The sequence below is a fragment of the Bos indicus genome, chromosome 29, assembly GCF_029378745.1.
Source record: "Bos indicus isolate NIAB-ARS_2022 breed Sahiwal x Tharparkar chromosome 29, NIAB-ARS_B.indTharparkar_mat_pri_1.0, whole genome shotgun sequence".
Lineage (NCBI taxonomy): Eukaryota > Metazoa > Chordata > Mammalia > Artiodactyla > Bovidae > Bos > Bos indicus.
Genome location: NC_091788.1, coordinates 21,567,088 through 21,580,111, shown reverse-complemented (window position 1 = coordinate 21,580,111; position 13,024 = coordinate 21,567,088). Strand labels below are relative to the sequence as shown.

Here is a 13,024-nt window from a genome sequence, read left to right as displayed (position 1 = left end):
ATAGTGACAAAGGTATGAAGCTTGCTGCATTTTGTAAGTGTGAGAAGAAAATGTCACTATTTAGTGCTCCATGGACACTAACCAAGGTCAAAAATCAGTCTCTTATGAATGCTCTACTATACACTTTTCTCCATAAATCCTGAGTTGCCTTGATTACTTTTTATCAAATAAATGCTTCAGTTATCATCAAAATCTCAAGGAGCTATGAATGCAATAAAATATTTCCTTTTGGACAAATTCTTTTATTTTTGGGTAAAAGGAATTCCAGGTCTTGCAGGGCTTTGAAAAAAATCATAAGGTTTATCGAAATGAGGCAGATTTTTCTGATACATGTTTTCAAGGCAATTGAAGATACTCTTGAAAAGAGCATTTCTTAATCAAATAATTTCAGAAACACTGTAGACCATGCCCCTACTTTGGGGGTTAAGAATGAAGTTATACATACTGAAGTATCTGAGAAGAGTTTTAATAAAGAAATGTGTACAAGATGAGTTTGCCAAATGATTCTCAAAATTATTGGACCTCAGAACTCCCTTTATTCCTCTCCTCCTGTTTGTAGCTTGGGTACCACTGATATTTTGAGACTCTTTTTGCATTAGGCTGAACTTATATCAATTCTGTGAAGCTCAAATGTGGAGAAATTATATTTTACTTTTTCATAATATTCACAGAGAGTTCTAGAGTAAACGATTAGATTCTAGAATGATTTCTAGCATTATCACTAGGAATGATAATGGCTGGCTCCTACATGAAATGTCAAGAAATGTCTTTCATCAGCAGCACTGTTATTATTTAATTATGCTCCTCTGTATGAAGAATGCTATCACTTAAATACCCTCCCTGTGTAGTCTGATAATGAATCATCACAAGGAGAATGCAATCATGAGCAGAGACGTGGAAAACAAGAACACATGAGACTCTTTTTTATCTCTTCGGATCATCTCTTCTCTTAACTTTTATGCCTTGAAAGACAGTAGGAACACCACAGTGAATGCTCTCCTTGAAAAAACAAAAAGTATTTCAAACAATCTATACATTCAGTGAAACTGCATTTGATTGGGTCTATCCAAATGCCATTGTTGCAGGAAGGGGTACCCCTTCTAGAGCCCAAGAGGGGCTCTTGTCTAATGCTCAGAAATGAATTGTCTGAGGAGAAACACATGCTGACAGCAAGAGACTTTATCAGGAAGGGGAGCCTTGGGGGAGAGCAGTGGGATTAGGGGATCCAGGAGAACGGCTCTGCCACATGGTTCACAGTCTCAGGTTTTAAGGTGATGGGGTTAATTTCCAGGTTGTCTCTGGGCAATCATTCTGACTCAAGGTCTTTCCTGGTGGTGCACACATCCCTCAGCCAAAATTCCAGGAAAAAGGATTCTGGGAGGTTGGTAGGACATATGGGCTGGAGTTTCCTCTCTCCTTTTGACCTTTCCCGAATTCTTCTGAATGGTGGTAGCTTGGTAGTCCCTTGTTCCTTACCAGGACTTTCTGTTGTAAGATAGCCCATGCAAGTGGGTACTATGGTCTGGCCAGGGAGGGCAGTTTTAGTCAGTGGTCCCCCTGACACTAATCAGCTACAATCCAAGACTGAGGCTTACTTGTGAGTCAACAGTCAGTGTCAGGCCAACTTAATTGCTGCTGCTGTGAGCTTCTTGAGTCATTTTAAGCCTCACTGTTTCACTTAAACAGAAACAATTTCTCTAACTTACTTTAAAAATGTACCTTCTTTCTAATATTCATGTTTATCACCACCTTCTTTTCTGTTCAGATGGGATATATCCTGCATCTTTCTAATTGAGAAATAGCAAGGAACTTCTGGCTTTGTGTGTTCTTTGGTCTCCACTGAAAAAGCCTTTCTTAAGGGACATGGAGAAAACATTTTTGAATAAAATATTCAATGATCAAATAAAAATATGGAGAGGAAAAGTTGCTAAGGTGCTTCGTGTTCTGTCAAATGGACCCATCTCAGCCCATTTTTCTCTTGTTCACAAAGGGAAGGTAAAACTTTGACATTTTATTCTAGAATAATATTGTTAAAGTTTAATATTAGATGGTTCTAAAGACAAGAATAAATTTTAATGGCCAAAGACAAAAACTAGCCATTTGTGATAGCCACGATAAAGGGAAGAAAAAGGAACTGGTGGAACAAAAGTTTCAAAATGCAAGCTCTTTTATTTATGAAGAATTCTTTCTCTTTTATTTTTTTCCACTAGGAATAGTCCCATTGCCAGTTAGGATATATAAGGAGAGAAAAAAGCTTTGTTCCAATGGTAACCCAAAAGCCAGACAAAATAAAGAAAAATCCTACTTTTCTAAGAAGATACAGCAGAATGGTGGATTTAAGAAGCAAAATAAACTGAATTCCAAAGAGAAATAAACCCTTCAGAGAGGAGGAGGGTAACTGCCATGTCCAGCTGAGGGGTCATTGCTAGGTTTGGATGAAGAGTATGCTTCTGGGACTGAGGACAGAGTGGGCCAGTGGAATGGACTGTAGGTTGGAAGAACCCCAACTCAGCAATTATACCTCTCCACCTCTCTCACCATTGAGTTTAAAAGAAACCTGGTAAAGAAGACTGCTAAGTAAAGTGAAGTCACCTAGTCTTGGGCATTCTCCAAGTAACTAGATTTAAGAACTTGGTGGAATCGAAACCACTGATGAAGTACACCAATCTGGAACTTCAGTCAAGTCTTCCGGCTCAAATGCACACAATCCTAAAAAGCTAACAGAACAGAGCTGACATCAGAATAGAGGCAATAAATAGATCCATACTTATACAACCCATTGGTTTCAACAAAGGTGTCAATGCAATTCAAAGGGGAAAGAAAATCTTCTTGAAAAAATGATAGAACAATTTGATATCCATGTGGAAAAAAAGTGAACTGACCTCTCTCATACACCAAACACAAAAATGAGTTTGAGATAGAGTGTACCCTTAGTGGAAAAGTTAAAATGATATAACTCTAAAAGAAAGGTGACATAGCAGGCTGCCTCCAACTCAGCATTGCTTACTGCTGTCACACTTGCCTGGGTCAGACGTTGCAACCATGTCCCTACAAGCTGTAGCCTCACCTTTCTTCAGGGAGAACATTCAGGAGACCAGAATGATGACCTGGAGGCTCTTGAAAACCAGGAGAGAAGAAACATTCATGTTATTCTGTAATGTGGCTATGGAATTCACCCAAGAAGAGCAGCAGCTGTTAAGCCATGCTCAGAGGACCCTGTACAGACATGAGATGCTGCAAAACGACAGCAAACTGGTTCTCCTTGGAAATTCCATTTTCCAAGCCAACACTTGTCATTCTGCTAGGGCATGGAGAAGGGCCCTAGAAAGAGGAGGCAGGACATTGGCATAGCCCCTCTTCTGCTGATGCCAAGGCAGAAATTTCACTTTATGCCTCTGCCACTCTGGACTTCTGTAGTCAGCAGTTACAATAATATGTGCTGCAGGATCATTACTTTCCAATCCACCCAGGTTTGTTTTTCTTAGAACTCTCCAAAGAGCAGGTCTCTGCTCAGCAGATCAGCAGCAGCAGCCACAATTGTTCTGTAATGAAAGCTGCTGCTGTGAATTGAAGGTGAATACAGAGAAGGGGGCTCTGAATCCTTGTTTAAGCGGACAAGGAAGAGAAATACTTCAAGAATTTTCTCCAGCTCACCTAAAGAACAACTATTAAGCTTGAAGGAAGGCAAGACAGTGATGGAAATAGAGTTCCTCTCATTGAAGAAGCCAAACCTTTTAGAAACAGACAAAACATTAAAGTGGGTAGAAATCTCAGGATTTGATGTAGCCAGTTGTGGAAATTGTAGGCTTGTCTTTAACCAGAAATCAACCCTCTTTAGTCATCAGAGGACCTACTCAGGAGGAAACCTGTACTTTTGCCGTGAGTGTGGCCCAAGCTTTAGCTATAAATCAGCTGTCATTATACACACGAGATCACACATGGGGGAGAAGCCTTACCTCTGCACAGAGTGTGGGCAAGCTTTTAGCCAGAAGTCAAACATAGCCACACATGATAGTGAACTCTGGGGAGAAGCCCTGTGCATGTGATAAGTGTGGGCAAGCTTTTAGCCAGAAGTCATCCCTCATCAGGGCTTCCCTGGTGGCTCAGCAGTAAAGAACATGCCTGCCAATGCAGGAGATGAAGGAGACATGGGTTCCATCCCTGGGTCAGGAAGATCCCCTGGGGGAGGAAATTGCAATCCACTCCAGTATTCTTGCCTGGAGAATCCTATGGACAAAGGAACATGGCAGGGTAAAGTCCATGGAGTCTCCAAAGGGTTGAACACAGCTGGGTGACTAAACAACAATTGCTTCTCTCACCAGACACCTTTGAACACACTCAGAGGAGAAGTTCTTTGTATACCAGAAGTGTGAGTGAGTCTTCAGGGACAAGTCAAACTTTATCACATATCAGAGGACCCCCTTGTGAGAGAAACTTTCTATCTACAGGGGCTGTGGGAGACTTTTTAGAAATAAATCCACTCTCAGCAAGCACCCTTGCTGAGGCTTCCCTTGTGGCTCAGCTGGTAAAGAATCTGCCTGCAATGCAGGAGATCTGGGTTCTATCCCTGGGTTGGGAAGATCCCTTGGAAAAGGGAAAAGCTACCCACTCCATTATTCTAACCTGGAGAAATCCATGGACTGTATAGTCCTTGGGGTTGCAGAGTTGACACAATTGAGCGACTTTCACTTTCACTTCAGCAAGCACCAGAGGATTAATTCAGGGGAGAATCCTCACGTGCAGTGAATATGGCCAGAGCTTTAATTAGAAGTCAGACCTGGTTAAATACAAGAGGACACGCTTAGGAGAGATTTTTGTGTGTCCAGAGTATGGGCAAGGCTTCAGAGATAAGTCAAACCTTACCTTACACCAGAAGACGCACTCAGGGGAGAACCCCGATGTGTGTGTGGAGTGTGGATGCAGTTTAGGGCTAAGCCAGCTCTCATTACACACCAGAGGACATGCTGGGAAGTAAAGTCTTACAAGTGCAGGAAAAGTAGGTGAGGACTTAGGCATAAGTCTACTCTCATTGCTCATCAGAGGACACATTCAGGAGGGAAGACTTTTGTGTGTGAGAATGTGATCAAGGCTGAAGGACACACTCTGGGGAAAAGGCTTATGTTTTCACTGAGTGTGGACAAGGCTTTAGCGAGAAAGCGAATCTAGTCAGACACAAGCTAGCCCACTCCAGGAGGAAGCAGGGAGTGGATGCAGGGAGTGTGGACAAGGCTTTGGCCAGAAGGCAGCCCTCACAAAAAATCAGAGAACACACTTGGGGGAAAGCTCAGTTGTGTCCAACTCTTTGCCAGTCCATGGACTGTAGCCCACCAGGCTCCTCTCTCTGTGGGATTCTCCAGGCAAGCATACTGGAGTGGGTTGCCATTTCCTTCTCCAGGGTATCTTCCCAACCCAGGGATTGAACCCAGGTTTCCCACATTGTAGGCAGATTATTTATACCTAAGCCACCAGGGAAGCCCACACTTGAGGAAGGAGCCTTATATTTGCAGTAAATGGGAGGGAGGCATCAGGTAGAAGTCACTTCTTGTTAGACGTGGGAAGACTCATTTGTAAAGAAATGTTATGGCCAGGGAGTGTAGACGAGGCATCAGCAATAAAGTACACCTCATCAAGCAAGAAAAAACAACTTTAGGGGAAATCTTAAGCAGGCAAGGAGTGGACTTTAGAGATATGAACTCTCACCATAAGACAGGAGAAGACCTGTATGTATAAATAAAGCAGTGGTTCTCAGCTAGAAGCATTTTTACATAACTAGGTGACATTGGTGATGTCTAGAGATATTTTTTGATTGTCACAACTAGGAGATTGCTACAGGCACTTAGTGGCTAGAAGCCAAGCATGCTGCTAAGCGTTTTATAATACAGAGGACAACTCCCCACTACAAAGAATGGTCCGACCCTAGAAGACTTGGACTCTAAGGCTAGCTCTGGCTTCAGCCCACCGCTGGCCTGCGTTGTCTTGGCAGAAGATTTCTTATCCTGTGCAGCAGCTTGGAGCCTTCCTCCTAGTCTCTCTCCACCCCCCTCTCCTCCATCCCCAGATCTGAGGCCTCTTTCTGTTTCCTTGTCCCTTTTCCATTTGTTCTCAAATATAGTTTCTCCAAAAGTCTCTGGCGCATCTAATCCTATCTGTTATCTCAGAAAACTCCAACTAACACAATTACAAAGAAAAAATGGTAATTTTATAGGTAATTTTGGCCTATGTCACCTTAACAAAGTTAACCACTAATATAAGGACAGATTGACATTATTGTCCTCCTACTGGGATTCATTGGAAGGGACACTATGGTGTTTTTTTTTTTTCCCCCTAAATATTCCTGTCATAGAATGTGTAACCCAAATATTGTCATAAGAATTAGACAAACAAGACAACATTGTAAGTCAACTATGCCTCAGTAAAAATGTTTGTTTTTTAAAAATTCCAAACAAGAGTAAATTAGATAAATATAAATTTATTATTAGATAAACATAAAAATATGCTATGACACTGCTAGTGTGTGCATACATGCTCAGTCATGTCCAACTCTTTTTGCAACACCATGGACTGTAGCCCCACCAGGGTCCTCTGTCCATGGGATTTCCCAGGCAAGAGTACTGGATTGGGTTGCCATTTTCTTCTCCAGGGGATCTTCTCAACCCAGGGACTGAACCCATATTTTCGACTTGGCAGGCAGATTCTTTACCACTGAGCCACCTGGGATTGCCCTGCAAAAATATCAAGGTCAGGAAAGACAAAAAAAGGTTGATAAACTGTTTTATTGTTATAGGAGACTGCAGAGACATAAACACTTAACACAATGCTTCATATATGATTGGATCCTGGAGAGAAAAAATGCAGTTATGAAATACTATAGATTAGGGAATAGTGTTTAGTCAATATTGCATCAATGATAAATGCAATGTAAGGTAGTCATGGAAGTCATGCTCCCAGCCTGGAAATGCACACGTGAGTTTTTAAGGATAAAGGGGCACAGTGACTCCAGCATATTGACAAACTGCTCAGAAAAAAAAATGGTCTCAAAGTGCTCATAGAAAACAGAATGTATATAAAATATAAATACATTTTCTAGTAGGAAGGGAGAGGAGAGAGAGAGAACAGATGGAACAAATGTAAACCATTGGGAAATTCAAGTAAATGATATCTGATAATGTCTTCTACTTTCATTGGCTTCCCTGATGGCTCAGATGATAAAGAATCTGTCTGCAATGAGGGAGATACAGGTTTGATCCCTGGGTCTGGAAATCTCCTGGAGAAGGAAATGGCAACCCACTTCAGTATTCTTGCCTAAAGAATTCCATGGACAGAGGAGCCTGGCGGGCTACAGAACATAGAATCAAAAAGAACTGGACACGACTGAATAACACTTTCTTTTTTTTTCTACTTTTCTTACAATTTTCCCCTAAGTTTTATATTACATCAAAATAAAAATATTAGCACAAAATAAAGAAGTAAGGAAGAGTAAGAAAGATAGGAAGGTAGGAAAGTAGGAAGCAAGGAAGGAAGCGCCTGGGTTATTGTATTGGTTGGTAGTTGACGTACTAATTACAGTTAAACTTGTAGCACAGCCCCAAATAACTCAACTCTTACAGAAATTAGAAGGATTAGCTCATACACTATAGAGGAAAAGGGCTTGCATTCTCTTAAAATAGCAATGCATTAGTCTCTAACAGTTCTTTAAAATACAGTGTTCTGAATATAATGAAAAATTAACAGATACAGAATAAAGTAGAAAAATGTAACCTTACTGAAAAGAAAATAATAGAAGTAGGCCAATAGATAATCCAGTTACTGGAAATGGCAGTAAGGTCTTTAAATCAATTATTATAACTATTTCAAAGCGTTTAGAGGGATATTTCAAAAATATCCTTTCATAAAGAATATTTCAAAAGGAGAATCAGAACTTCAAGAAAAGGACCAAATATGAATACTAATATTAAAATATTCAATATCTGAAGATTTTCTGCAGATCTGCCAAAGCAGTAAAATTAACTGCCATTTTTCTTCCATTTCTTCCTGAAATAACTTTCATGGAGATGCAAATGAGTGATTTAAATGAACCCAGAAATAACATTAGAAGGGAGCCATTGCTTTGAAAGTTATTCATCACCTCATTCTTTGGAACTGGGAAAACTAGTCACTAAACCCTGATCCAGTCAACCACATGATGAAGATGCACTAAATTTAAATTTTTTTCTCATATTTTGGGCTCTAAATAAAAATGACACTACTTATCTCAACTCTGCCACTTGCTTCCGAAACAGATGTGCTTCAGTTATTCTTGTTTAGAAATGATTTTATTTCCAAATTTAAAACAAGATACTTGCTTTCTCTTAAGACACCTGCCTAAATAGTTTTCTTTTCAAAATATTTAATAAAAATTTATGTCATCTTTTAGCTTGAATTTTTAAGAACTTACATCATACTCTGGAGCAGAAATGCTCTTTTACTGTCTTTCTTTTCCTGTCTCTATTTGTCTCTGTATTTGTCTGTTTCTCTCTCTCTAATGTATGTAAACCAACCATGTCTCCTAACTTAGTAAATATCACATCTTAGCTTTTGCAACTTCAATTTTGAAGGAGCAATAACCAGTATAAATTTTCATGGTTGACCCATTTTCATTAATCAATATTCCCATATTAAGTTAGGTAGAAAACATTAAAGGAGATAGATGTGATCCACTTACTGTTGGGATTAAAATGAGTGAATTGCCAGGGAATTATTAGCATTTATTATAGAAAATGACCCTGTAATAGGTATAATATAATCAAGATGTTCTGAGTAACTATGATTCATGTTCCTTTTTTAGCTTTCTTTGACATCAGAGAATGATCTGAATCAATCTCAGTTCACTGTGTTAGTGTAAAACAAATACCATTATTGGTTCAGGGTTTTGAAAATTTATTTTTTCTCCTTTTGAAACTGTGAGCTTACATGACTTTATTTATTTGTAAATGTCAAATAAAACTTTTGAAGCAAAGGCTCTTACTTTTGATCACACAAACACACACACACACGCACCCCAAAATCTACAATTTCATGTAAGATTCTTATTGAGAATACTTTCCTTGGAAAAGTTTGGCACTAAATGAGCAGCAAAAACAAAGTACTCTCTCTTATAGGCTTTATATACTAATTCAACATGTGCGATCTTGGATCACTCTATGACCTCTGTTCAAGCTCAAACATATTGCCTTAGGAATCTAACACTTGGAATTAAAATCAAAACATGAGAGGAGTGAGACATAGGTGGTGCTAATCTGGAGTAGTGTGTGTGAGACTGGGTAGTAAGTTTGTCCACAATATCTGTATGTCAAACTTTTCTCTCTGGAGCTCCCCAAGCAAGAATAGAAGGAATTTAGAGAGAGGAATGTCTTTCTATACATTTGATCCTCAGATAAACATTTCAATGGATTTTTGTAAAATCTAGTTTAAGGGAGATTATCCTCTGTCAACTGTCAATTTCAAGAAGCCCGCTACGATATTCAATAGAAAGGAAGCCACAGGAAAATACTTGGAATAATTAAGCTGAATTGCCTTTCTGGGCTGGTGGAGAATAAACTGGTAGATTTGGATATTAATGGCTTCAGTTACCTCCTATTTTTCTCACCTTCTTAAACTCAGGAAATTTAGTCATAATTGCTGTTTCTATGCAGTACCTTGGCAAATAATGACAAATAAGCTGCCATAAGAGTAAGAATAATCTTTCAAATACAGGGGGCAGAGTCACAGGAATCTTCTTGGTTCAAATTCTGGCTCTGTCTTTTAATTTGTTCCATGAACTTGGATGACATTGGTTATTTCTAGAAGTTTAATTTCCTTCTCTTTGATGTTGTTAAGATTAAATGATACTGTATAAATTAGAATTATGGTAAGCAGTCATTTAAAAATACTCTTTTCCCTTTTCTGTCTCCTCCTTAACTTATCCTGCTCGCTTAAATGGACAAGAAACTTTAAGGGTCCAGGACAGCTGCACCTTCAGGTTCTTTTATGACCTTGATCAAGTCATGACACTTCTCAGAGTTTATGTTTCGCCACCTGCAAAACCAAGATAATCATAGCTGACACTGGCTCACCGTGCTGTGACGATGAATGTTGTAACATTCATAAAGCAGGCTGCACTCTGGGAGAAGCCAAGTGCCACTTGCAATAAAAATAACAAGTATAACATTAAAAAATATTTATTTCCCAGGTCCTCTCTAAAAGAGATTTGGGCATCTGTTGCCCCAGACATATTGGCCTTTAATTAAAAACAAATACCTGCCAGTTTTCATTAAAGTCCATTTTAGCAAACTGTTACTGTCTGTGATATACCTACTGAGTCCTTGTAGATTAACAACATGCCGCTGGGATAAAGCAGGGTACCACGCTGGCAGGAAGTGGAAAACCCCACCGGGGCAACTCTGTGTACAGTTATCATTCAGCCAACATCACTGCTCACCAAGATTTGATCAACCTTGCACTTAGCAAAGATTAAGCATTTTAAGTGGGCGATTTTGTGGGAAATTTTGATTACACTCTGTCTGATAGCTGTATGTGGTGAGTATATCTGGTGCAGTGAATCTCTTAGTGTTAGGTTTAAGCAGATGACTACTGTCTTGCTTCTTACTAGTATCTATTGAACATTTTCACCATTGCATTTGAGGTGTTGACTTATTCCCATACCTCTAAGAAAAGTACTGCTGTCATTAGAATGTTTTTTAATGCAATACTTAAGAGATGAGCAAAATAATGTGTGCAAGCACACGGCATGTGCTTATTAAGGAAGCCAGAGAGTTTTATAATATTGATATGTCCTCGGTTTTAAAAATGCCTCAGCTCTCATGGTCTAGAGACAGTTTTCTACAGAAGGCTTTTTAAATAATTGGAAGTGTTTCTCCTAGTCAGACTTGATTGGTGAACATTTTCTACTGAACGTTGAATGATTCAGTGAAACTCATGTAAAGCACGGTCTCTGTATTCATGGGTAGCATGCGGGGGAAAAAAAAAAAAAAAAAAAACCTTTATCTGAACTTCATTCTCTGGATTGAAACAGAAAGCATAATATAAATAACCCTCTAAATATGTTGGTGGTCAAGTTATTACCTAGTGTGTAGAGAGGAAAACTATTTATATTAAAAGTCAGGGCCAAATAATAATAGGAATAAGAAAAGAGAGCGAGAGAGAAAACTAGAGGAAAAATAATTGTTTTTCAGAGGAATCCTTTGTGCTTTTATGAACAGCCTATTGAAGATATGGATCAGTGATGTGCAAAATTCAAACAACACCTGTTCTTCAGTCTTTTGCAGACTCAAATGGACTTTTAACATTTTCTCTGTAAGATTTGAATATTACTTTAAAATAGAATGATTTACCAAAGACTGCTTTACTTGCATAAGAAAACAAATTAAGAGGAAAGAGAACAAAAAGGATCCTTGTTTATAAAGCTGAGCCTGTTCAGAATGTGAAAGGCAAGCTCACATTCAATAAATTTCAGAGGTGCCCTGCTGGTCATCTCCCAGTAGAACTCTCCCCTTCTGTCATCCTCCACAGAGATGTTAGGCTAATATTTCTAAAGCATCTTGACTTCCAGCTGTTTTACAAATAAATGCATTCAAAGCCTCCCATGATCTCAACTGCAGATGATTTTATGATCTTTCTACAGCTTCCCTGGTGCCTCAGGGGTAAATAATCACTGCAATGCAGGAGACGTGGGTCAGGAATGCTGGAGACCCTGAATCAGGAAGATCCCCTGAAGAAGGACATGGCAATCCTGGATGATCCCATGGACAGAGGAGCCTGGCAGGGGGTTGCCAGTCCATGGGGTTGCAAAAAATTGGACATGACTGAGCAACTGAGCACGCATGCACTGGTCCATGGTACTTAGTTGATTTTCCAGTCTAACTGATCTGCTGAGTCATCATCATGCTTCCTGACTTACACCCCTTTCCTCACATTTCCCATAGCATTGACACAGTTTTGACTTTTCTACTTCCATGTGTAATGTGTGTTATTTTTTCTTTATAATTGTGACTACTTCTGCTCCATAAGCCAGCGTTAATTTTTCTCTCTTCAGAACTCTCATAGCAATATATCTGGCCTCTCATACAATGTTACATTATATCCTCTACTATAATTATACCATCTATGTAGATGCTTCCTATCCTCCACTAGGCCTAATATGACATATATTACAAAAACTTCCTGAGGTCAGAATTCAGCTTGTGGTTATGCCTGCTCAGTCCATCTACCTCCGAGAGCACATTATATTTAATAAAAAAAAATAGCTTATCAAAGAAATATAAAAGGAAACATTTTTATCCTAATTTCATCAATTCTTCTTTCATTAGGTGTAAATTTTATATTTTGTTTACATTTTTCTTTATTTAGTTTTGTTGAAAATTACAAACTTGCTTTATAGCCCAGAAAGAGTAGATAAAACACAGAAGGCTAGAAAAGCAGGCTTTGGAGTCATCAGGATTCAGGTATTAGAGGATAGGGACAAAAAATGCAATTTCATAGCAAGAATAACTCAGTTAATATACTGCCACTCAGAAGAAATGGAAACCAAGTGGTTTTCTACTGAATTGTCCAGAAAGAAAGTGAAGTCACTCAGTCATGTTTGACTCTTTGTGACCCCATGGATTGCAGCCTTCCATGCTTCTCCATCCATGGGATTTTCCAGGCAAGAGCACTGAAGTGGGTTGCCATTTCCTTCTCCAGGGTATCTTCCTGACCCAGGGATCGAACCCGGGTCTCCTGCATTGTAGGCAGATGCTTTTACCATCTGAGCCATCAGGGAAGATGGAATTGTCTAGAAAAGGGCAAGTAATTGGTCTAATTGGTCCAGGAGGCTTGTCTTGGGCAAGATGTAACTACTATTTGCACTCTGCCTCTGAGACACTTCCTTGCCTCGTGAAGACACAGCTGCAGTAAAATAAATGAGAAGGCTATCCGGAAGGAAAAATAGAGCCTGTCATAGACAGGCACACACCCATTACTGAAGATCCATCATATAGAGACATTAGGT

The 13,024-nt window shown here is 39.3% G+C and overlaps 1 non-coding gene across 1 annotated transcript; it reads right to left on the bottom strand.

Annotated features, from left to right (window-relative positions):
• Window positions 1–12,722: 12,722 nt before the first annotated feature.
• TRNAC-ACA (transfer RNA cysteine (anticodon ACA)) lies at window positions 12,723–12,796 on the bottom strand. Its single transcript has one exon. It is a non-coding gene; the product is annotated as a tRNA-Cys (tRNA).
• Window positions 12,797–13,024: the final 228 nt, after the last annotated feature.